General features: G+C 37.3%; 1 non-coding gene across 1 annotated transcript; it reads left to right on the forward strand.

Annotated features, from left to right (window-relative positions):
- The first annotated feature begins 348 nt into the window (after nt 1-348).
- LOC148548941 (small nucleolar RNA R71) lies at nt 349-456 on the forward strand. Its single transcript, XR_015898875.1, has one exon. It is a non-coding gene; the product is annotated as a small nucleolar RNA R71 (small nucleolar RNA).
- The last annotated feature ends 23,333 nt before the right edge of the window (nt 457-23,789 follow it).

Genomic DNA, 23,789 nt, shown 5'->3' on the forward strand with positions numbered 1-23,789 from the left:
ATAAGCTTCTTCTTCAGAAGAGGCCTCTTTAGTACTGTTGGATGATTCCTTCAATCCATTCAGACTCTGAGAGATCATATTGACTTGCTGAGTCAATATTTTATTCTGAGCCAATATGGCATTCAGAGTATCAACTTCAAGAACTCTCTTCCTTTGAGGCGTCCCATTATTCACAGGATTCCTTTCAGAAGTGTACATGAACTGGTTATTTGCAACCATGTCAATGAGTTCTTGAGCTTCTGCAGGCATTTTCTTTAGGTGAATGGATCCACCTGCAGAATGGTCCAATGACATCTTAGATAATTCAGACAGACCATCATAGAATATATCCAGGATGGTCCATTCTGAAAGCATGTCAGAAGGACACTTTTTGGTCAGTTCCTTGTATCTCTCCCAAGCTTCATAGAGGGATTCACCTTCTTTCTATTTGAAGGTTTGAACATCCACTCTAAGCTTACTAAGCTTTTGAGGAGGAAAGAACTTGGCTAAGAAAGCCGTGACCAGCTTATCCCAAGAGTTCAGGCTATCTTTAGGTTGAGAGTCCAACCATATTCTAGCTCTGTCTCTTACAGCAAACGGGAAAAGCATAAGCCTATAGACCTCGGGATCAACCCCATTGGTCTTAACAGTGTCACAGATCTGCAAGAATTCAGTTAAGAACTGAAAAGGATCTTCTGATGGAAGTCCATGAAACTTTCAGTTCTGTTGCATTAGAGAAACTAATTGAGGTTTCAGCTCAAAGTTGTGTGCTCCAATGGCAGGGATTGAGATGCTTCTTCTATGTAAATTGGAATTTGGTGCAGTGAAGTCACCAAGCATCTTCCTTGCATTGTTATTATTTTCGGCCATGTCTCCTTCTTTTTCGAAAATTTCTGTCAGATTTTCTCCAGAGAGTTGTGCTTTAGCTTTCCTTAGCTTCCTCTTCAGAGTCCTTTCAGGTTCAGGATCAGCTTCAACAAGAATGTTCTTATCCTTGTTCCTGCTCATATGAAAAAGAAAAGAATAGAAAATATGGAATCCTCTATGTCACAGTATAGAGATTCCTTATGTAAGTATAAGAAGAGAATAATGGAGAAAGGAAAAGATAAGAATCCAAACACAAGGGGGAGGAATGAGTTCGAATTCTTGGGTGAAAGAGTGGTGTTAGTAGATGAATAAATAAACAGAAGGGGATGAGAGATGAGAGAATTCGAAAATTAAATAAATTAAATTAAAAAATATTTTTGTTTTAAATTAAATTTAAAGTTAGAATTCGAAAATACAAAAAAGAGAAATGAAATTAAATTAAAGTAAAAATTAAAACAATTAGTTAATAAAAAAAAGAATTTTGAAAAAGAGGGAAGGGATTTTCGAAAATTAGAAAGAGAGAGTTAGTTAGGTAGTTTTGAAAAAGATATGATTGAAACAAAAAGATAGGATTAGTTTGAAAAAGAGTTGAAAATCAATTTTAAAAAGATAAGAGGTTAGAAAAGATTTTGAAATTGATTTTGAAAAAGATGTGATTGAAACTTATTTTGAAAAAGAAATTTAGAAAGATTTTATTTTGAAAATTAAAGTTGATTACTTGACTAACAAGAAACAAAAAAGATATGATTTTAAAATTTAAAGATTGAATCTTTCTTAATAGGCAAGTAATAACTTGAAATTGTTGAATCAATCACATTAATTGTTAGTAAAGGTTTCGAAAATAGGAAATAGAAATAAGAAAAAGATTTTGAAAATAAATTTGAAAATTTCGAAATTATGAAAGAAAAATGAAAAAGATTTGATTTTTGAAAAAGATTTGAAGAAGATAGAATTTTTAAATTGAAAATTTGATTTGACTCATAAGAAACAACTAAATTTTAAAAAGTTTTCAAAAAGTCAACTCAAATTTTCGAAAATTTATGAGAAGAAAAAGGGAAAGATATTTTTTTGATTTTTGAATTTTTAATGAAGAAAGAGAAAAACAATGAAAAGACTCAAAATATGAAAATTATGAATCAAAACACACAATGTATGCAAGAATACTTTGAATGTCAAGATGAACACCAAGAACACTTTGAATGTCAAGATGAACACCAAGAACTTATTTTTGAAAATTTTTAAGAAAAGAAAAACATGCAAGACACCAAACTTAGAAATTTTCAATGTTTAGACACTAAGAATTAAAAAATGCATATGAAAAATAAGAAAAGACGCAAAACAAGAAAATATGAAGATCAAACAAGAAGACTTATCAAGAACAACTTAAAATTTGACTCAAGACTCAAACAAGAAACACAAAAATTATTTTTGATTTTATGATTTTATTAAATTTTTTTTTATTTTTCAAAAATAAGAAATAAAAAGCTTAAAAATAAAATAAAATTACCTAATCTGAGCAACAAGATGAACCGTCAGTTGTCCAAACTCGAACAATCTCCGGCAACGGCGCCAAAAACTTGGTGCACGAAATTGCGATCATCAACAATGGCACCAAAGGCTTGGTGCTCTCAAACGTGAATCACACTTTGTCACAACTTCGCACAACTAACCAGCAAGTGCACTGGGTCGTCCAAGTAATAAATCTTACGTGAGTTAGGGTCGATCCCACGGAGATTGTCGGCTTGAAGCAAGCTATGGTCACCTTGTAAATCTCAGTCAGGCGGATTCAAATGGTTATGGTGAATTGATAATAAAAATATAAATAAAATATAAACTAGGATAGAGATACTTATGTAATTCACTGGTGAGAATTTCAGATAAGCGTATAGAGATGCTTTTCGTTCCTCCTGAACCTCTGCTTTCCTGCTGTCTTCATCTAATCATTCCTACTCCCTTCCATGGCAAGCTGTATGTAGGGCATCACCGTTGTCAATGGCTACATCCCATCCTCTCTGTGAAAATGGTCCAATGCGCTGTCACTGCATGGCTAATCATCTGTCGGTTCTCGATCATACTAGAATAGGATTTACTATCCTTTTGCGTCTGTCACTACGCCCAGCACTCGCGAGTTTGAAGCTCGTCACAGCCATCTCTTCCCAGATCCTACTCGGAATACCACAGACAAGGTTTAGACTTTTCAGATCTCGGGAATGGCAATCCATGGGTTCTAACTTATACCATGAAGACTCTAATATCTCAGACTCGGTCCTCTGTATTAGATATCTAAGAGATATTCATTCTAGCTTGTTTTGCATGTAGAACGGAAGTGTTTGTCAGGCACGCATTTGTAAGTGAGAATTATGATGAGTGTCACATAATCATCATATTCATCATGTTCTTGGGTGTGAATGAACATCTTAGAATAGGAATAAGCTTGAATTGAATAGAAAAACAATAGTACTTTGCATTAATTCATGAGGAACAACAGAGCTCCACACCTTAATCTATGGTGTGTAAAAACTCTACCGTTGAAAATACATAAGTGATAATGGAGTTCATTGGTCTCGGCCCCAGAGGGGAACCGGAGTAACCAAGACTTCGAATACAATAATAAAAAGTCCTATTTATACTAAACTAGTTACTAGGGTTTATAGAAATGAGTAAATGATGCAGAAATCCACTTCCGGGGCCCACTTGGTGTGTGCTTGGGCTGAGCATTGAGCTTTACACGTGTAGAGGCTTCTCTTGGAGTTGAACGCCAGTTTGCAACCTGTTTCTGGCATTTAACTCCACTTTGCAACCTGTTTCTGGCGTTTAACTCCATAATGCAACATGGAACTGGCGTTGAACGCCAGTTTGCATCATCTAAACTCGAGCAAAGTATGGACTATTATATATTTCTGAAAATCCCTGGATGTCTACTTTCCAACGCAATTGAGAGCGCACCATTTGGACTCCTATAGCTCCAGAAAATCTCCTTTGAGTGCAGGGAGGTCAGAATCCAACAGCATCTGCAGTCCTTCTTCAACCTCTGAATCTAATTTTTGCTCAAGTCCCTCAATTTCAGCCAAAAAGTACCTGAAATCATAGAAAAACATACAAACACATAGTAAAGTCCAGAAATATGATTTTTATTTAAAAACTAATAAAAATATACTAAAAACTAACTAAATCATACTAGAAACTATGTAAAAATAATGCCAAAAAGCGTATAAATTATCCGCTCATCATTGGCGCACAAATTGGGCAAGCAAAAGACAAGTTTGGGTGCTCAGTTTGGTTTTCCAACTGAGCCATGCCCTGGGAGTGCATCATGTCTCAATTTTGAGTCCAAAATAGAAATAAAATCCAATTCTTCACAAAATTTAAAAAGCCCACTCTAAATTCTAAAATCCAAAAATAGGAAGTGTATAAATAGAAGCTAGTTTGAGTTAGAGAGGACCTTCTTTTTCATTTTTTACTTTGCTTACTTTTGAATTCTAAATTTAATTTTCTAGCTTTGGGAGTTTGGAAATTGGGAAGGAGAATTGATCTCTCTTCTTCTTCTTTGTTTTTGCTCCTGCATTTTCTACTCTTTGTTTGGAATCTTGGGTGGAGAATTGAAGAAATTCTGTTTCAATCTCACCTTGAATTCTCTTTCTATTTATTTTACTGCATAATTGAAGAAATTATGATTTGGATCTAAGTTTCTCTACTGTCTTCATCTTTACTTCTTCTGCAAGCTGTCTCTTATTTTTCTTCAATCATTCTCTTGTTGGATCAAGGAAGGACTTGAGATCTAGACTTGTTTTCTAGTCTCCTCCGCCCTGAGATCTCGAACTTCTATTTTGCTATTACAATTTAACTGCATTTTGTTTTCTGTTTAGTTTCTTAAGCAATTCTTCCTTTCTTGTTTAGATCTGCTGCATCTAAATTCACTTTCTATTGCTTTATTAATTGCTTGTTTAATTTCTACAAATCCCAGTGCCCAAGCCCTTTTGTAATTCAAGCCATTTATGTTTCTTGTACTTTAAGTTTCAGTTATTTAGATTTCTTGCGATCTAAGTTTCTGCAATTTACATTACTTGAACTTTAAGATTCAGTTCTTTTAATTCTTCTGCACTTTAATTTCTTGTCAATTATCCCTCTCCCTTTAAATTTCATGCAATTTAGCTTCTGTTGGATACAAATCACTCAAATCAACCCTTGTTCACTTGACTAAATTAATCACCTAACTAAAATTGTTCAATCCTTCAATCCATGTGGGATCGACCTCACTCATGTGAGTTATTATTACTTGATGTGACCCGGTACACTTGCCGGTGAGTTTTGTGTTGGATCATTTTCCACACATCAAGTTTTTGGCGCCGTTGCCGGGGATTGATTAGATTGACAATGATTAAGGAAGGTGAAGGTCTAGATCAAGCACTTTTCCTTTTTTGTTTCTTTACTTCTTGACTAACACACTAACTGTTTGAATTTTTACTTAAGCTAACTAAAACCTCACTTTAGCAATAGAGTGGAGTTTTCCTGGTTTTACTGGTTTTCTAGTCCTGTGCATTTCTTGTATTTTTTGCTCGCTGAGTAAAACAATAGAAGCAATTTTCTCCTATTGATCTTTCAAGCCTATAAACTGTTTGACACATTGTTCCAACTAACCCTCTCACCATATTTTGGCATGAGTATATTCAATCTTCATTTGGACTATTTGTGATTGTGCAGATCATGGAGGAGAACCCAACGAATCCCAGTCACTATGGGAGTAGTGTCCTCAACCCAGATGACAATGCAACCCATGGATTGAAGCATCCACTCATCACCATGAACGATGTTGCCCAATGGCTTGAAACCTTCCCACAAGGAAGCATCATCGGATGGAAGGATCTAGTGAGTGAAATCCTGGCCAAGTTGAAACCACCCTAGGAAATTGGTAAGTTAGAGGCAGAAGTGCAACCATCCACACAAGAGAAGGGAGTGATGGAAATTGAAGGCATAAGTGCAATCATGGCTCAAAACAAGCAGATGCGCCTGCAACTTCAGCAACAAATGGAGCTGATGGTCAGAAAAATCAATAAGATGCGAACTGCTGTAGTAAACGCATACAACCTACCTCAAAATTCACATGGTTGGAATCAATCTGAAAAAGGTTTTGGAGCAATTAACTATGAGCAACAAAGTCATGAGCGATTACACTCTCCAAACAGTACCTCAAGCCTGTTCCAACACAAGTCTCAGGGTGATGTGTACAACCCACCTTGGAGGACTCATTCCAACTGGAAGAGGATCGAGCACCAAAATCAAGAACCAAGAGACCTCAATTACAACAACCCCAACTTCACAAACCAGCGAAAACACCACCATACCAACAACAACCACTACACACCACCACAATACCCATCTTTCCAACCCCATCACACCTCACAATTTTCCCAAAACAACTTTCAACAACCATCTCCTTTTACACACCCACAACCAAATCTAGACTCTCAAAGAATCTCTAGTATGGAAATGATGATGGAGAAACTCATGAAAAATCAAGGGATGGTAAGCAAAAACCAAGAAGCCTCAATCAGAAAACTTGAGAGGCAAATGGAATAACTGGCTAAGCACCTTGTAGAAATGGGTGAGAAAAGGGCAAAGCACTATTTGGGAGGCCAATGGGATAAAGAAAAGGAAGCTCAAAACCTGAATTGATTAAAGAATAAAGGATGTCAAGCTAGTGACAATAAAGAAGCGCTTGTTTGGAGGCAACCCAACCTAAGGTAGTGTTCTTTTCATAGCTATTTTAATAAAAAGGTCAATTAGTTCTATCTACATTGCAAAAAGCTAAGTTTGGTGTTGCACACCAAAACAATCTAAGGGAGAATGAAGGATTCTAAGTTTGGTGTTCTACCAAAAACTTCATCATAAAACACATTCTCACCTTCTGCATAATGCTAGCCTCAAGCAATCAGATACACTAGTTGACCAATTTGCTGTTTCATAGTTTTTAGCTTTATTACCTTTAGCAAAGAAAAAGGATTTCACATATGGTTAATTTGTTGCATGAGAAACATTGGCAAGGAACTAAGTTTGGTGTTCACACACCAAAGTAAGTTCAAAAGCCCACAAAAAAGCTTTGCATATTAACCGGATACCTAAAGGGCTTGAAAAGCAAGCAACTTTTGAGGAGTATGCAGGAAAACAGCCAACAAATTAAAGAACATCTACATTATGACTCAGAAGGGGCACAACAGAAGGAAGGATGTAAAGCTGCAACCCAACAGGTTGTATTTACACTTGATCCTTGTTATTTTGAAATGTTTTAATTCAGGGATTCCTTTATGTCTGGCTAGAATGTTCATTTAGTGCAAGTGGAAGTACATGCTAAAGAAAGCTGTCTGCATAATCTTGTCATCTTTCATCAGCTTGAGCATTTGCTTTGTGTCCTTGCTGCTTGAATAAAAGAAAGAAATGTTTGATTTAGAAAAGTAATTGTTCAATGTTGCAAAAGTTAGAATGAAAGTTAGTGGTGGTATGTGTTTGATTAAATTGTTAGCTCACAAAATAAATGCTACATAATGACCTGTTCCTTGAAGCCTAAGCTAGTTTGCTGCTATATTCTTTCAATTAATGACAATCCCTTGAGAATGAATCAAAAGAAAAAGAAAAAGAAAAGCCAAGAATTGGCAAAGAAATAAACAATAAGGCTAGACACCAATAGCTTGGACCCTAGGACACATGCCTGTGGTGTTTTTGTACTAGGATATGCTTGGACAAGTAAGTTCTCAGGAGTATTTCAAAACTTGGCCACTTAGATAAACTGATTTGGGATTGCCAACTGAAAGTCCATAATAAAGAGCAACCTAACTACAAAACATTTAGTAATCCAAAGAGATTCTAGGCATCAATGATCCTAGGAAGAAAATGTGAGCCATGTGTCTGTGGTGAAGAAATGTTGAGCAAAACTAAGCCAAAGGCTGCTGCAACATTTACCACCAAGCCTTCAATGAACAATAAGCTCTAAACAAAAATAAAGAAGGAAAAGCTAGCAAGGGATTAAGCAAAAAGTAAAACATTATAGTAGCAACCTTAGTGAATCTTTGAGGCAACATATCTTATGTAACACAAATAATAAATGAGCTACCATTGTCTGCATAAAACCCCATGAACCAAGTTCAACTATCTGCTAAATAAGAACATGCATACTTCTCTGTTTCATTTTATTTTATCTTATGATTAGTGCTTGCTTGGGGACAAGCAAGTTTTAAGTTTGGTGTTGTGATGACAAGTCATATTATGCTAGATTTTCAAGCAATTTTCACTTGTTTCATTTGGTTTTATACACTTTCTTACATTGTAAGTAAGTAATTTGGAGTGGAATTGCATTTTTTGTTGAATCAACTAGCCACCCTTTAATTGATACAAAATCATGAGGTTTAAGCTAAAATTAATTGAATTATGAATGAACTTTAAACCTTGTGAATTTGGTGATACTTTGATTGGTTGTTTTGATTACTTGTAGGTGAAGAAAAGAAAAAAATAAGAAAAGCGTGGCCTAAGGAGCATGCCCAAAGGAAGCAAGAAGCGTAGCCAAAGGAGAAGAAAAAGCGTGGCACCATTGAGAAAGAAGGAAAGCTAGGTTGGAAGAGTGAACCGAGCTTCACAAGGAATAAAAGGAGAAAGCAAGGCACAAAGCTCAGTTCACTTAGTTAACTGAGCATCAAAGAAAGCAAGGCAAGGACATAAAGCTCAGTTCACTAAGTGAGCTTTATCAGGGGTTCTCCAAAATCAATTCAAGACACAATTCCAAGGAATGAAGCCACAAGGTTTCGAACTCATGACCCAAGGGAAGGAAGGAGCGCTCCTTGCAAGGAAAACAAGCAAAATTGGCCAAAAATCCTTCCCCAAGGTTCGAACAAGGGACCTCACGCTACCAAGCTTGCAAGGGAAATAAGCCAAAATGATTTGGCAAGGATTCGTACCTGGGAGCTCCATGGAAAACAAGGGAGGAGCGCTACTCTTTGTGAAACGAAAATGAGCCAAAATGGCTCTCCCAAGGTTCGAACTAGGGAGCTTTATGAAAGGCAAGGAAGGAGCACTCCACTCTTCCAAGGAAATCAACACCAATTTGCTTCCACCAAGGATCGAACTTGGAAGCATGAAGCCCACAACCATGCGCTACAATGGGGAGCTCAGTTTGCTTTCCCAACTGAGCGCTACTCTCCCCCACCCCCCACACTTTGGCACGCTAGGAAGCACAACAAGGAGGGAACCTTGCGCACAAAATGACATGGCCAGGTAGCTGGGACACGCAAAATTGGACGCACCAAGGCAAGACATAGAGCTCAGTTCAATTTTCCAACTGAGCTCTAGTGAAGTGCAACACGGACAAAGGGTTGGCGCACAAATTGGGCAAGCAAAAGACAAGTTTGGGCGCTCAATTTGGTTTTCCAACTGAGCCGTGCCGTGGGAGTGCATCATGACTCAATTTTAAGTCCAAAAATGAAATAAAATCCAATTCTTCACAAAATTTAAAAAGCCCACTCTAAATTCTAAAATCCAAAAATAGGAAGTGTATAAATAGAAGCTAGTTTGAGTTAGAGAGGACCTTCTTTTTCATTTTTTACTTTGCTTACTTTTGAATTCTGAATTTGATTTTCTAGCTTTGGGAGTTTGGGAATTGGGAAGGAGAATTGATCTCTCTTCTTCTTTGTTCTTGCTCCTGCATTTTCTACTCTTTGTTTGGAATCTTGGGTGGAGAATTGAAGAAATTCTGTTTCAATCTCACCTTGAATTCTCTTTCTGTTTATTTTACTGCATAATTGAAGAAATTGTGATTTGGATCTAAGTTTCTCTACTGTCTTCATATTTACTTCTTCTGCAAGCTGTCTCTTATTTTTCTTTAATCATTCTCTTGTTGGATCAAGGAAGGACTTGAGATCTAGACTTGTTTTCTAGTCTCCTCCGCCCTGAGATCTCCAACTTCCAGTTTGCTATTACAATTTAACTGCATTTTGTTTTCTGTTTAGTTTCTTAAGCAATTCTTCCTTTCTTGTTTAGATCTGCTGCATGTAAATTCACTTTCTACTACTTTATTAATTGCTTGTTTAATTTTTGCAAATCCCAGTGCCCAAGCCCTTTTGTAATTCAAGCCATTTACGTTTTTTACACTTTAAGTTTCAGTTATTTACATTTCTTGCGATCTAAGTTTCTGCAATTTACATTACTTGCACTTTAAGATTCAGTTCTTTTAATTCTTCTGCACTTTAATTTCTTGTCAATTATCCCTCTCCCTTTAAATTTCATGCAATTTAGCTTCTGTTGGATACAAATCACTCAAATCAACCCTTGTTCGCTTGACTAAATCAATCACCTAACTAAAATTGTTCAATCCTTCAATCCCTGTGGGATCGACCTCACTCATGTGAGTTATTATTACTTGATGCGACCCGGTACACTTGCTGGTGAGTTTTGTGTTGGATCGTTTTCCACACATCACTCTGCCTCTGAGATTTAGACTTTCTTTGTAATAGCGGCGCGCCATCTTCTGGTCTGCTTTTATTGTAGCTATCCCTTCTGTAGTTGGGAATTTCATGCACAGATGTGGAGTCGAGACTATTGCGCCGAGCTGATTCAATGTTGTCCGACCTATTAGGGCATTGTAGGCAGAGCTTACGTCGACCATGATGTAGTCTATTTTGAGCGTTCTTGATTGGTTTCCCTTCCCGAAGGTTGTATGTAATGAGATGTATCCGAGTGGTTGCACTGGGGTGTCTCCCAGTCTGAACAGACTGTTCGGATATGCTCTAAGTTCTTTTTCTTCTAGGTCGAGCTTGTCGAAGGCAGTTTTGAACAAGATGTCGGCAGAGCTCTCTTGGTCTATCAGTGTGCGGTGGAGATTTGCATTTGCCAGTATAATGGTGATGACCATGGGATCGTCGTGTCCTGAGATGACACCGGATGCGTCTTCTTTGGTGAAGGTAATGGTAGGGATGTCGAGTGCTTCCTTCTTCCCCTCGACATGATATACTTCTTTGAGATATCTTTTGCGAGATGATTTGGAGATTCCTCCTCCTGCAAACCTTCCGTGTATCATATGGACATGCCTTTCTGGCGTACGAGGTGATCGCTCGGTTCGTCCGACATCCTCGTCCCTTCTTCTTTTTCTTTGCTCGTCGTCCCGAGTGGCCAGATACCGATCTAATTTTCCTTCTCTTACTAATTTTTCTATGACATTTTTTAAGTCAAAACATTCGTTGGTGGAATGCCCATGCATTCGATGGTATTCACAATATTCGGTCCGATTTCCTCCTCCTTTTTTGCCTTTGAGTGGTCGAGCTGGGGGTATTTTTTCTGTGTGACAGACTTCTTTGTAGACGTCCACAAGGGACACCCGAAGCGGGGTGTAATTGTGGTATTTTTTTATTTTTTTCTCCATGTCGATCTTCCTTCCTTTTGGATTCTTTATCCTTTTCCCGGGGGGATAGGGGAATCCGGATTTTGAGGTCTCTCCTAGTCAAGAATTTTCCTCCATGTTGATGTATTTTTCCGCTCATTCTTGCACTTCGTTCAGATATGTGGGGTATTTTTTTGATATAGATTGGCTAAAAGGTCCCTCTTGTAGGCCATTGATGAGGCCCATGATGGCGGCCTCTGTTGGTAGGCTTTGTATCTCTAGGCATGTTTTGTTGAATCTTTCCATGTAGTTGCGAAGACTTTACCGATCTCCTTGCTTGATTCCTAATAGACTGGGGGCGTATTTAGCCTTATCTTTTTGGATGGAGAATCTAGCCAGGAACTTTTTGGCTAAGTCGTCGAAGCTCGAGATGGACCTAGGAGGTAGATTGTCGAACCATCTAATCGCTGTCTTTGTTAGAGTTGTTGGAAAGGCTTTGCAGCGAACTGCATCTGAGGCGTCGGTGAGGTACATTCTACTTCTGAAATTGCTGAGGTGATGGTTGGGATCTATAGTGCCATCGTACAAAGTCATATCCGGGAGCTTAAAGTCCTTCGGGATTTTGGTCTTCATGATTTCCTTGGTGAATAGATCTTGATCCTTGCGGGAGCTATCCTTATGAGAGGATTGATTTTCTTTGGCCTTGAGATCGGCTTCGATTTTTAAGAGTTTATCCTCCAATTCCCGGCGTCGTCTTATTTCCCTTTGTAGGTTTTTCTCAGCTTCTCATTGATGCTCTGCCCCTTTTTCGAGTTACTTCAAGCGATCCTGGAGTGCCTCCATGGCTTCCATAGTTGGTGAATTGCCGTTTTTGTTAGGTTGAGGAGTATCTTTTGCTGTGGTGTCCGTGTTCTTGTGCGGCGTTCTATCTTCCAGATCTGAGTTGTGATCGTTGTCATGATCGTCCGCCATGGTGACGGGATGACTTCCGAGTCCCCGGCAACGGCGTCAATGTTCCGAGGGTTACCTGAAACTGTAGGTTGATCTCGGACGAGATCTTCTGTGCTGGTTGGAGATGACGTGTCCGACTGGTGGGTGTCGGCCGGAGCTGTCGCGTCCGACTTGTGTGACTGGTTGCACTGCTGATCCTTCGTCACCGGAGGGTGGGGGTACCTGCAAGGGACTCCGATGCTTAAGTTAGCAAGGGTATTAGCAGGTTTTATGTGAAATCAGAGTATGAGTTATACCTGGGTGCTCTAGTGTATTTATAATGGTGTAGAGTGACCTTTTTAGATAAGATAAGTTAGTTATCTTATCTTTATCTTATCCTTTGGGTGAGGTCAGCTTATTTTCAAGGGAACCACCCTTATCCCTATAGGCTTAGGCCGCCTTATGGTCTGGGTCGTGTTCCTTGAGTTGGGCCCTTTTTGGGCTTTCCTGTCGGTTTGGCCGAGCTCTTGGCGAAGAGGTCGGATGATCTGACCTGAAGAGGTCGGTCGCTTTGTTGCTAATCATCCCGGGTCAGAATAGCTCGACCCAGGGTATGAACCCTACCAATTTGAAAATTTTTTTCTGTTGAACTTTCTTGAAGAATTTATTTTGGAACATGGTTTTGGAGCTAAGAACAAAAGCATGTGAGTTTTGAGCCTAATTGTGTGGTTACATCATATAACCACTTATTTTCATTCTTGTGTACATTATTCTCTTTCTATGATTGTAATCTTTGATTTGTTTGATTCTTTATGTCCATTATTCCATGTATACATGCATTTATATGATTGAGGCCATCATTTCATTTAGCTCAGTTACCCAAATAGCCTACCTTTCATCAACCATTGTTAGCCAATTTTGAGCCTATTTAATCCCTTTTGTTCTTAATTTTAGCACATCACTACCCCTAAGTAAAAAATAATAAATGTCCTTAATTTGGATCTTTGATTAGCTTAGGCTAGTGAGGGTGTGTACCATTTGGGTATGGGAAACTTGGGACATTGGTTGAGAAAAAAGTGTGTTTTTGTATTTTTGTTGAAAATATTAGGAATTGGGTACATATTCATGCACTATATGTAAAACCATATGCATTGATACGTTTGTATATACTTTAGAAAAAAATAATAAAGAAAAAGAAAAAAATATAGAAAAAGAAAAAAAGAGAAAAAGAAATAAAAAGGGGACAAAAATGCCCCAAAGTAAAGTTCAATAAAAATCAATGCATATGGAATGTGAATTAAAGAGAATGCATGAGTATGTGAAAAAGTGGGAATCATGGGTAGCTAGGTTGTGTATTAGAATTGTATAGGTTGTTATATATGTTAGGTGAGAGCTTAGGTTAATCAAAGATTCAAATTTCAAGCTCGCTTGACCATATGCACCCCTACCTTTACCCTAGCCCCATTACAACTTATGAATAAGTTCTCATGATGAATGTATGCATGCATTGAATAATTGTTGATTGTTAGATGAAAAACAAATCATGGAAAGCATGAGTAGAAGAGAATTGAGTGAATCGACCCTATACACTTGAGCGACTAGAGCAGATACACTTCCGGTGAGGGTTCGATGCTCAATTCCTTGTTCCCGGCTTTCATGAGCTTTCTTCTTCCAAGTCTATTTGAACCTCATTTTGATATTTGAATTGGTAGAATTCATGAATTATCATATGATCTTAGCCCAACTTGTTCATACATGCTCTTGAAGATTGATTTGCTTTTGACCAAGTAGATAGAATCATCTTGCATTTAGTGCATTCATATAGAAAGGTGCATATAGTTTATTTGCATTGAATAAATGTTCATACCCCTTTTCTTGTCCTTCTTTATTCTTAGCATGAGGACATGCTTGGTTTAAGTGTGGGAAAATTTGATAAACCCCAATTTTGTGGTTTATCTTGTGCTTAATTTAGGGGATTTTATCACCTTTTCTCACATTTATTCAATGAAATAGCATGGTTTTGCAATTCTCCCTGAATTTGTACTTAAGTGTGAAAACATGCTTTTTTAGGACTTAAAATAGCTAAATTTAACTCACTTTAATTCCATTCGATGCCTTGATATGTTTGTTAAGTGATTTCAGGTTCATAAGGCAAGTATTGGATGGAAGAAGTGAGGAGAAAAGCATGCAAAGTGGGAGAACTCATGAAGAAATGAAGGAACTGCAAAGCTGTCAAGCCTAACCTCTTCACACTCAATTGACCATAACTTGAGCTACAGAAGTCCAAATGAGACAGTTCTAGTTGCGTTGGAAAGCTAACATCCGGGGCTTCAAAATGATATAAAATTTTCCATAGTTGATTTTCGTTTAGGGACGCGTACGCGCACTATACATCTACACGCTGATAGATCAACGTGATTCACTAAAGTGAAATCGTGGCCAGTGATTTGTAGCTCATTTTGGACCCAATCTAACTCATTTCTGATGCTATTGAACGCAAGGATTGAGGGGGGAATGAACCAAGTAGTCATAGTTTAGTTTTTGCATCATGTTTTAGGTTAGGATTCTAGAGTGAGAAGCTCTCCCTTCTCTCTAGAATTTAGGATAGTTTAGGTTTAATTTTCTTAAATCCAACTTTTAATTCTTGTTTTGATTTAGTTTCTCCTTTTAATTTCTTGTTGTTACATATCTATTCTTCTAGTTTTACTTGTCATTTCCTTTATTTTGCCCTCTTTTATGTTTATGGACCCTTGTTGATTTCAATTTCCTTTTAATGCAATTCTATGTTTCCATGCTCTTTTATTGCTTATCTTAGTTGTTATTATTGATTTCTTGCTTATGTTAGTTATGTGTTTCTTTAATTCTTGCATTTGGTGATGTTTACTTTTCTTGCACTCTTGGTGTTTGTTAAAATGCTTCCATTAGTTTTTGAGTAGTTTTCTTTACTCTTTGCCTAGGCTAAGGGAATTGAGTAACCTTGAGTCATTGGTTCTCATTGAATTGGTGATTTGAGAATCCTTGGTGATCAATTTGATATCCATTGACACTAACCCACTACTAATCTAATTAGTAGATAGGTTGAGACTTATGGGTTGATGTGATCAAGCCTATTTGACATACTTCAAGCTTAGGAGTAGATATTACATACTTAAAGCTTTTGGAGGTAGACTTAATAGGTTGGTCCCTCACAATTATCAGTATTTGGTATATAGACAAGGATGGTGATCTCAATTACGTATGTCTAGCCAAGAGTTCTTTCCTTTATTTTATTAGCTCTTGTTGTTTACTCTCTTGCTTTTATATTTTCTTGCCCATTTATTTTCTTGCAAAAAAATAAAATCAAACCCCCTTGCATCTTCATAGCCAATAATTAAACACTTCATTGCAATTTCTTGTGAGATGACCCAGAGTTTAAATACTTCGGTTAATTCTTTTTGGGGTTTGTACTTGTGACAGCTCAAATTTTTTATGTGAGAATTGTTTGTTGGTTTGGAGCTATGCTTACAACGAAGTTCTTATTTCTATGAGAGAAATTCTAGACCATCGAGCAAAATCTCATCATCAACGTACACGCATATATGATGCACACGCGTTAATGTGCCAGATTCCCAAAGCACGCGTAAGCGTGAGAGACGCGTACGCGTGGATGGCCCAAAACGCAAAAAAGACGCGCACGCGTACGCACGGGTTTAAAAGCTTTCCGCTCACTTAATGAACGCTCCGTTCTCCTGAAAGTGCAACTCTGGCTCAATTAATCTGATTCAAAGCCCATCAAAAATTCAAAGCAAGCAGAGCCCATTGACATCACCCAAAGGCACAAAAAACAGTTAGAATAGGAATTTTATTTGAGTTGTAATTTATTTTCAATTTTAATTTCATTTGTAATTTAGGAATGCCTATAAAAAGGCTTTAGTTCTGTTAGGAAACACACACAGACAGTAGGAGTTGGAGTAGAATAGAGGCTCAGGCTGAAGGATTAGAGACTCTAGAGAGCTTAGTATAGTTGATACACTTTTTCTTCCTGCATTTTTACATTTCAATTGTACTGAATTCAGTTTACTTTCATTGCAAATCTCAATTTCCTACAATTTACATCTTCTACAATTGTTCTAAATTCTGATTTCATTTAATTTCCCAGCACCCAAATTCCCTTTACATTTGATACAATTTACGTTTCTTGCTCTTTAAGTTTCTGCTGATTTACATTCTGCACTTTAAATTCCTTGCAATTTATTTTCTGCTAGTTTAATTTCACCCAATTCACAACTGATAGCTTAAATAAACTAATCACCTCACTAAAGTTGCTTGATTCATCAATCCCTGTGGGATCGACCTCACTCTTGTGAGTTATTACTACTTAATGCGACCCGGTACACTTGCCGGTGAGTTTGTGTGGAATCATTTTTCCCTCATCAAGTTTTTGGCGTCATTGCCGGGGATTGATATAGATCGACAATGATTAAGTGGGTGATAAGTCTAGATTAAGCATTTTCTTTGTTTTTGTTATTTTAATTTTCTGTTTTCTGCTGATACTAAGGTGTTTGTGTTTTTGCCTCACTAAGAAATTCTCATCTGTAACATGAGGAATTTCAATTTTCATTGGTGATTGTGTTTTACAAAATGTAAATGGAGTTCACCTAATCTTTTGATCAAACAAATTTCATGGGATATTACCCACCACTACAAAATGATTCAAGTCATTATCCTAATGGTGGCTGGGAATATCACCAAGAATTAGCAGATTATGAGCAATCCACCCAGTGGAGAGGTGCTTCAGATAATGATCAAACAAATTTCATGAGATATTTTCCACCATCACAATATGAGTCAAGTCATTATCCTAATGGTGGCTGGGAATATCACCAAGAATTCATAGATTCTGAGCAATCCAATCAATAGGAATATGCTTCAGAGGCATAAGATGAGCAAGATAATTTCATGAGATATTGCCTAACACCACAAAATGATTCATGTCATGATGCTAATGATGGATATGAGTATCAACAAGAAATAATAGAGTATGAACACCTCCCAGAGACACAAAATGAATCCTATTCTGATGAATCTAACAACTACTCATATTGTGACTGGGAGGGTCAAAACCAAAGAGATTTTACTGCACCATATTCTATCCAGCAAGAGACATCATCTCTTGATTATGCTTTCAATGAATTCATGCAAGATTGCTCCCTAATGCCACAAAATGATCCATATTCTGATGAATTCTACAATGATTCACAGTGTAGATGGGAGGATCAAAACCAGAAAGCATTTGACAGTTCATACTCCACTTATCAAGAGCCATCATCACTTAAGCAAACCTTCAATTCATTTATGCAAAATTGTCCAACCTCACCTCCCAGTTTCTCATTTGAAAATTCTTCAGCATTTGACTATACCTCAACACAAAGCTTCCTCAATAATCCATACAACTCATCTCACCAACCACATAATTCATTTCACCACACAGAAATCTCAGTTCAATATTCATAAAATTCATTCCATACCCCTCAAAATAACTTCACCACAATACATCCATGTCCACAAGATTACTCTCAACCTTCATCTTTTGAGCTAGCAGCTAAGGATTACCTTCAATGGTCCAGGAAATTTTCGAAAAGACAAGAACAATTCTTAGAAAGACAAAAACAATCCTGGAAAGAACAAGAACCAGAAACCTTCTTCAAGGAGATGGATGGGCGCTTAGAGAAAATAAGGGAAAACTTAGGAGTGCCAAGCATTGAGGATGAAGACCAATTTATGAAGGAGAAAGTAGAAAAACAAGATAAAGAGGCCCCTGTGTCAAATGAAACCTCAATGGAGGAGGAGGTGGTGGAGGTATATGAGCTAAGGATTTTATATCCACAAAGGCCACTTGAGATAACAAGGAAACATGAAAACTCACAACCCCCACAAACTTTCCTGAACCAAAGAATCTCAACACTTGAATCTGTGATTGAAAAATATGAAGAGGAGATGAAGAAATCTTGGGAAGAACAACAAACCTCCTCCATAAAAGTGCAATTAAAACAAATGTTGAGTGCAAAGAAGGAATTGGAAGGGCAAGATGAAGAAGTTCCTGTACCAAGCGACATTTCAATGAAGAATGAGGTTGTGGAGATAAATGAGCCTAGGATTTCATATCCACAGAGGCTAATTGAGGTGATAGAAGACCATGAGGACTCACTCCCAAAGGACTTAATGGAAGATCATGCAGAAGAAAGGGAGGAATTCTATCAAGGAAGACCACACTCAAGTGAAGCAGAAAGTTGCATAGAAGAAGGGCTCATTGAACCACCACTATAAGAAGCTCTTGATGAAAAGAACACTTCAATAATCACACAATCACCAAGTCTTGAAATCAAAGAAGTGAAGGCAACCAACAACAACACCAAAGAGAGGATTGTGACCAAGCTATAATTGATCATATCAAGGAAAAGGAAAAGGTCAACCACAAACAATCCAACCCCTGAACCACCAGCAAGCAAGCTTAATCAAGTCATTTACAAAAGGAAGCCTGTTAGGAAGAGGCCAAGCAAGGGGGCACTGACTGGCTCCTCTTTACCCTTGAGGTCATTCCTCTTGACAAACTGGAAGAAGAGGAAGAAAGTCATCAGCTACATGTCAGTAGTTTTCCTTTCTTAGTTATTTCAATAAATGAGTTGAGTAGGTTTCTCTGTATTGTAAAGAGCTAAGTTTGGTGTTACACACCAAAGTAATTAAGGGGTGAATTTTGGATGCTAAGTTTGATGTTCCACCAAAAAATTTATTAAAAACACATTGCACCCTCATCATGACTAGTTATCAGCTCCAAGCAATCAGAGAAATTACTTGACTATTGTTTAGTTCCTAGTTCAGAGTTTATTTTCTAGTTTATAGTCTGTTTTCTAGTTCATAGTTGTTTTCTAGTTCATAGTTTACTTTCTTAATAAAAAGTACTTGATGTTTCATGCATGTATTTGTTTTGCTGCATATAGAAGTAGGCAAGGAACTAAGTTTGCTGTTCCCACACCAACTTAGGTTCAGAGAATCACAAGCATACATGCATGCTAACTGTTTTTCAAGTGCTTGGGGAACAAGCAACTTTCAATATCTCTTGTAGAAAGTCATTCAATCTCTTGGAGGGAAAGATACATCATCATGTGGATGGATAAAGGAAGGACATGAACCCAACAATGGTGATGACACAGAGGAAACAAATGGACTCCAAGAGGTTGTATTGTTCTCTGACTGACTTTAGCTTAAATATGCTAATTGAAAGTGCAAATGTCCCCTGTTGATTAATGTCCTATTAGATTTATTTACTGTCTGTTTGTTTTCATGCCATTATGGCTTGCTAGTCTAAGTGCTTGATTCACTTTCATCTTACTTGAATTATATGCTTTGTTCCTCATGCTTGAATAAAAGAAAAATAGCTGTGAAATAGAGAAAGAGTAAAAGTCTGGTATGAGAAGGTTATGTGGTGGTATGTGCTAGTTCATTAGTTGATTTATAAATAAGGATGAATGTTGGCATGGCTTTGTGATATGAACTTGAGGTACATTTCATGAGACTTGACAAATGAAAGAGGTCCACAATAAAAGAAAGAAAATACAAGAAAAAAAGAAACAAAAGAGAAATAAACAAGGCTGGGCACCAATGGCTTGAGATTTGGATATATGCCTGTGATGTTCTTATACAAAGATAAGCTTGGATAACTAGGTTCTAAGGGGTGCTTCATCACCCGACAACTTGGGTTAACTAACCCGGGATTGCCAATCGAAAGTCCACCATCAAGAGCTACTTTGAGACAAAGCATTTAGTGACCCAAAGAGGTGTTGGGCATCAATTTTCAAAGAACAAAACAAGCTAAATGCCTGTGATGTGTGTGTGCTAAGGAGAGGCTTGAGCAAGTAAGCCCATGGGGGTGTTTCAACACCTAGTATCTTGAACCAGCTGGGGCGGAAATACTGGCTGAAAGCTTACTCTAAAAAGTTGTCTTATCACATAGCATTAAGTCTCAGCTAAGCAATAAATCTCAGCCAAGAAAGAGAACAAGAAGAAAAAAAACTAAGGACCAAGCAATAACAAGTCTCATTTTTTTTATACACTTGTTCTTCCTGTACTTTTACATTTCAATTGTACTGAATTCACTTTACTTTCACTGCAAATCTCAATTTTATGCAATTTACATCTTCTGCAATTGTTCTAAATTCTGATTTATAGCTTCATTTAATTTTCCAGCACCCAAATCTCCTTTACATTTGATGCAATTTATGTTTGTTGCTCTTTAAGTTTCTACTGATTTACATTCTGCACTTTAAATTCCTTGTAATTTACTTTCTGCTAGTTTAATTTCACCCAATTCACAACTGATAGCTTGACTAAACTAATCACCTCACTAAAATTGCTTGATCCATCAATCCCTGTGGGATCGACCTCATTCTTGTGAGTTATTACTACTTGATGCAATTCGGTACACTTGCCGATGAGTTTGTGTGGAATCATTTTTCCCTCATCACTAGGGTTGAGAATTAGAAATCCTATCATTATTATCTCCATCAACTGTGACATCAATTGGTTATTGCTCCACTTAGTTAACCTCTAACTATGAAGGAAAGTCAAGTGAAGGTAATCAATTTGAGTCCAAGTCTTAGTCTAATTCTAAAGAGAGACTAGAGTTATTGTCATACAAATCAATTAGCAATTCCAATTGTCAATCAATAAAAGACCTTGATAATTCAAGTGTTTCCAATTACTCAACCCCTAAGCCAAGAGAGAAGAACTACTCCATAGCTATAGTTGACATTTCATCAAGCATTTGGTGAGCAATAATGGAAGACATCATGAAATTAGGGAAAAGAATTGAATCAAAGCTATCTATTACAAACAATCAACAACAATCAATAATTAACAATAATGAATCATGAAATTCCTCAATTCAGTAATGGAAATCAAAGTAACAAAGTCTAGATCCACGATCTACAATGTTAGAACAATAATAACACTAAATTGAGAGTAGAGGAAGAGGATCTACAACTAGAACAATGTAGAATTTGAATCAAATTTAGATCTCACCAAAGTATCCAAGTACAATTGGGAATGAGAAAGCCAAAAACCCCTAGAGAGAAGTTAGAGTTTCTCTCTCTAAAGTGTAACTTCCAAATGTAACTAACCAACAAAATGAGCAAAAGATGGAGGGTTCATTGAACCATCAATTCAAAAGGCTTTTGATGAAGATAATGCTCCAACAATCACATAACAACCATGTCTTGAAATCCAAGAAGTGAAGGCAACCAACAAGAACACCGAAGAGAGAATTGTGACCAAGCTACAATTGATCATATCAAGAAAGAAGAAGAGGTCAACCACAAGCAATCCAACCCCTGAACCACCAGCAAGCAAGTTCAATCAAGCAATTAACAAAAGGAAGCTTGCTGGGAAGAGACCAAGAAAGGGGACACTGACTGGCTCCTTTTTACCCTTGAGGTCATTCCTATTGACAAACTGAAAGAAGAGGAAGAAAGTCATCAGCAACATGTCAGTAGTTTTCCCTTCTTAGTTATTTCAATAAAGGAGTTAAGTAGATTTCTCTGTATTGCAAAGAGCTAAGTTTGGTGTTGCATATCAAAGAAATTTAAGGGTGAATGTGTAATTCTAAGTTTGGTGTTCCACCTCAGATTTCATTAAGAACACATTACACCCTCAGCATGACTAATTATCAGCTCCAAACAATCAGAGAAACTACTCAACAATTGTTTAGTTTCTAGTTCCTAGTTTGTTTTCTAGTTCATAGTTTTTTTCTAGTTCAGAGTTTACTTTCTTAATAAAAGTGCTTGACATTTCATGCATGTATTTATTCTGCTGCATATAGAAGTAGGCAAGGAACTAAGTTTGGTGTTTCCACACCAGCTTAGGTTCAGAGAATCACAAGCATACATGCATGCTAACTGTTTCTCAAGTGCTTGGGGAACAAGCAACTTTCAATATATCTTGCAGGAAGACACTCAATCTCTTGGAAGGAATAGACACCGTCATCTAAAGAGAGGAAGAAGGGCACAAACGCTAAGGATGGTGATGACAAGGAGAAAACAAGTGGATTCAAAGAGGTTGTATTGTTACTTTACTATCTTTAAGCTTAAATGTGTTAATTGAAAGTGCAATTATGCCCCCTGTTGATTAGTGTCCTGTTAGTCATTTGCTCTTTGTTTGTTTTCAAGCTTGATAGTCTAAGTGATTTCATCATCTCATCTTACTTGAATTGTCTGCATTGTTCCTCATGCTTGAATAAAAGAAAAAATTATTGTGAAACAAAGAAAGAGTAAAGGTCTGGGTTGATATGAGACAGAATAAGGTCATGTGGTGGTATGTGCTGGTTCATTAGTTGATTTATGAATAAGGCTAGAGGTTGGCATGACTTTGTGATATGAACTTGAGTTATATTTCATGAGACTTGACAAATGAAAGAGGTCCATGATAAAATAAAGAAAATTAAAGAGAAAGAAACAAAAAGAAATAAACAAGGCTGGGCACCAATGGCTTGAGATTTGGATATATGCCTATGATGTTCTTGTACAAAGATAAGCTTAGATAACTAGGTTCTAAGGGGTGCTTCATCACTCGGAAACTTAGGTTAACTAACTCGGGATTGCCAACCGAAAGTCCACCATCAAGAACTACTTTGAGACAAAGCATTTAGTGACCCAAAGAGGTGCTGGGCATCAATTTCCAAAGAACAAAACAAGCTAAATGCCTGAGATGTGTGTGTGCTAAGGAAAGGCTTGAGCAAGTAAGCCCATAGGGATGTTTCAACACCTAGCATCTTGAACCAACTGGGGCGGGAATGCTGGTTGAAAGATTACTCTTAAAAGCTGCCTTAACACATAGTATTAAGCCTCAGCTAAGCACTAAATCTCAATCAAAAGAAAGAGAACAAGAAAAACCAAGGACCAAGCAATAACAAGTATCATTTTTTGTGTAATTCAGGTAAGGATCCAAATGAGTGTTCATGTCTCAGCCACAGAATAAAAGTCTCTAAGATACCATGCATTAAAACCCCATTAACCAAAATTGAGTGTCTTCCAATAAGGACTTACACCTCTCTCTATTTTCATTCCTTTTTCTCATGTTTTGCTGCTTGCTTGGGGACAAAAAAGATTTAACTTTGGTGTTATGATGACAAGTCATCTTAGGCTAGTTTCACAAGTCTTTTTCATTAGTTTTTACTTAGTTTTCACGCATTTCTTAGGCAATAAGTAAGTGTTTGGATGAGAAATTCATGCTTGTCTTAATTCAATCAAACATTGTTATTTTTATGCATTTTCATGAGATTTTTTGCAAGATTTAGTTGATGTTTTGAAAGATGCAAAATCTTGTGATTATGCCTAGGCTTTGATGAGTTTGTTTGGTTGATGATAGGTAGAAAGAAGCAGAGGAATAGCAAGAAAGAAAAGAAGGAGAGGCCAACATTGGAGCTAAAGTTGGTGCTCCAACGTTGGTGGCAAACGTTATGTGCAAAAAAATTGGGTGCCAACGTTAACGTCTGTGATAATTTCAAATTCTGGAGTTAAAGGATTTTTGAGCGACGCGTATGCGTCAATGACGCGTACGCATGAAAGAGGAAAAATTTTCAATCCACGCGTAAGCATAAGCTACGCGCACGAGTGAAATGACAAAA

The sequence above is a fragment of the Arachis ipaensis genome, chromosome B8 (genome assembly GCF_059453495.1).
Source record: "Arachis ipaensis isolate K30076 ecotype BB chromosome B8, ASM5945349v1, whole genome shotgun sequence".
NCBI lineage: Eukaryota > Viridiplantae > Streptophyta > Magnoliopsida > Fabales > Fabaceae > Arachis > Arachis ipaensis.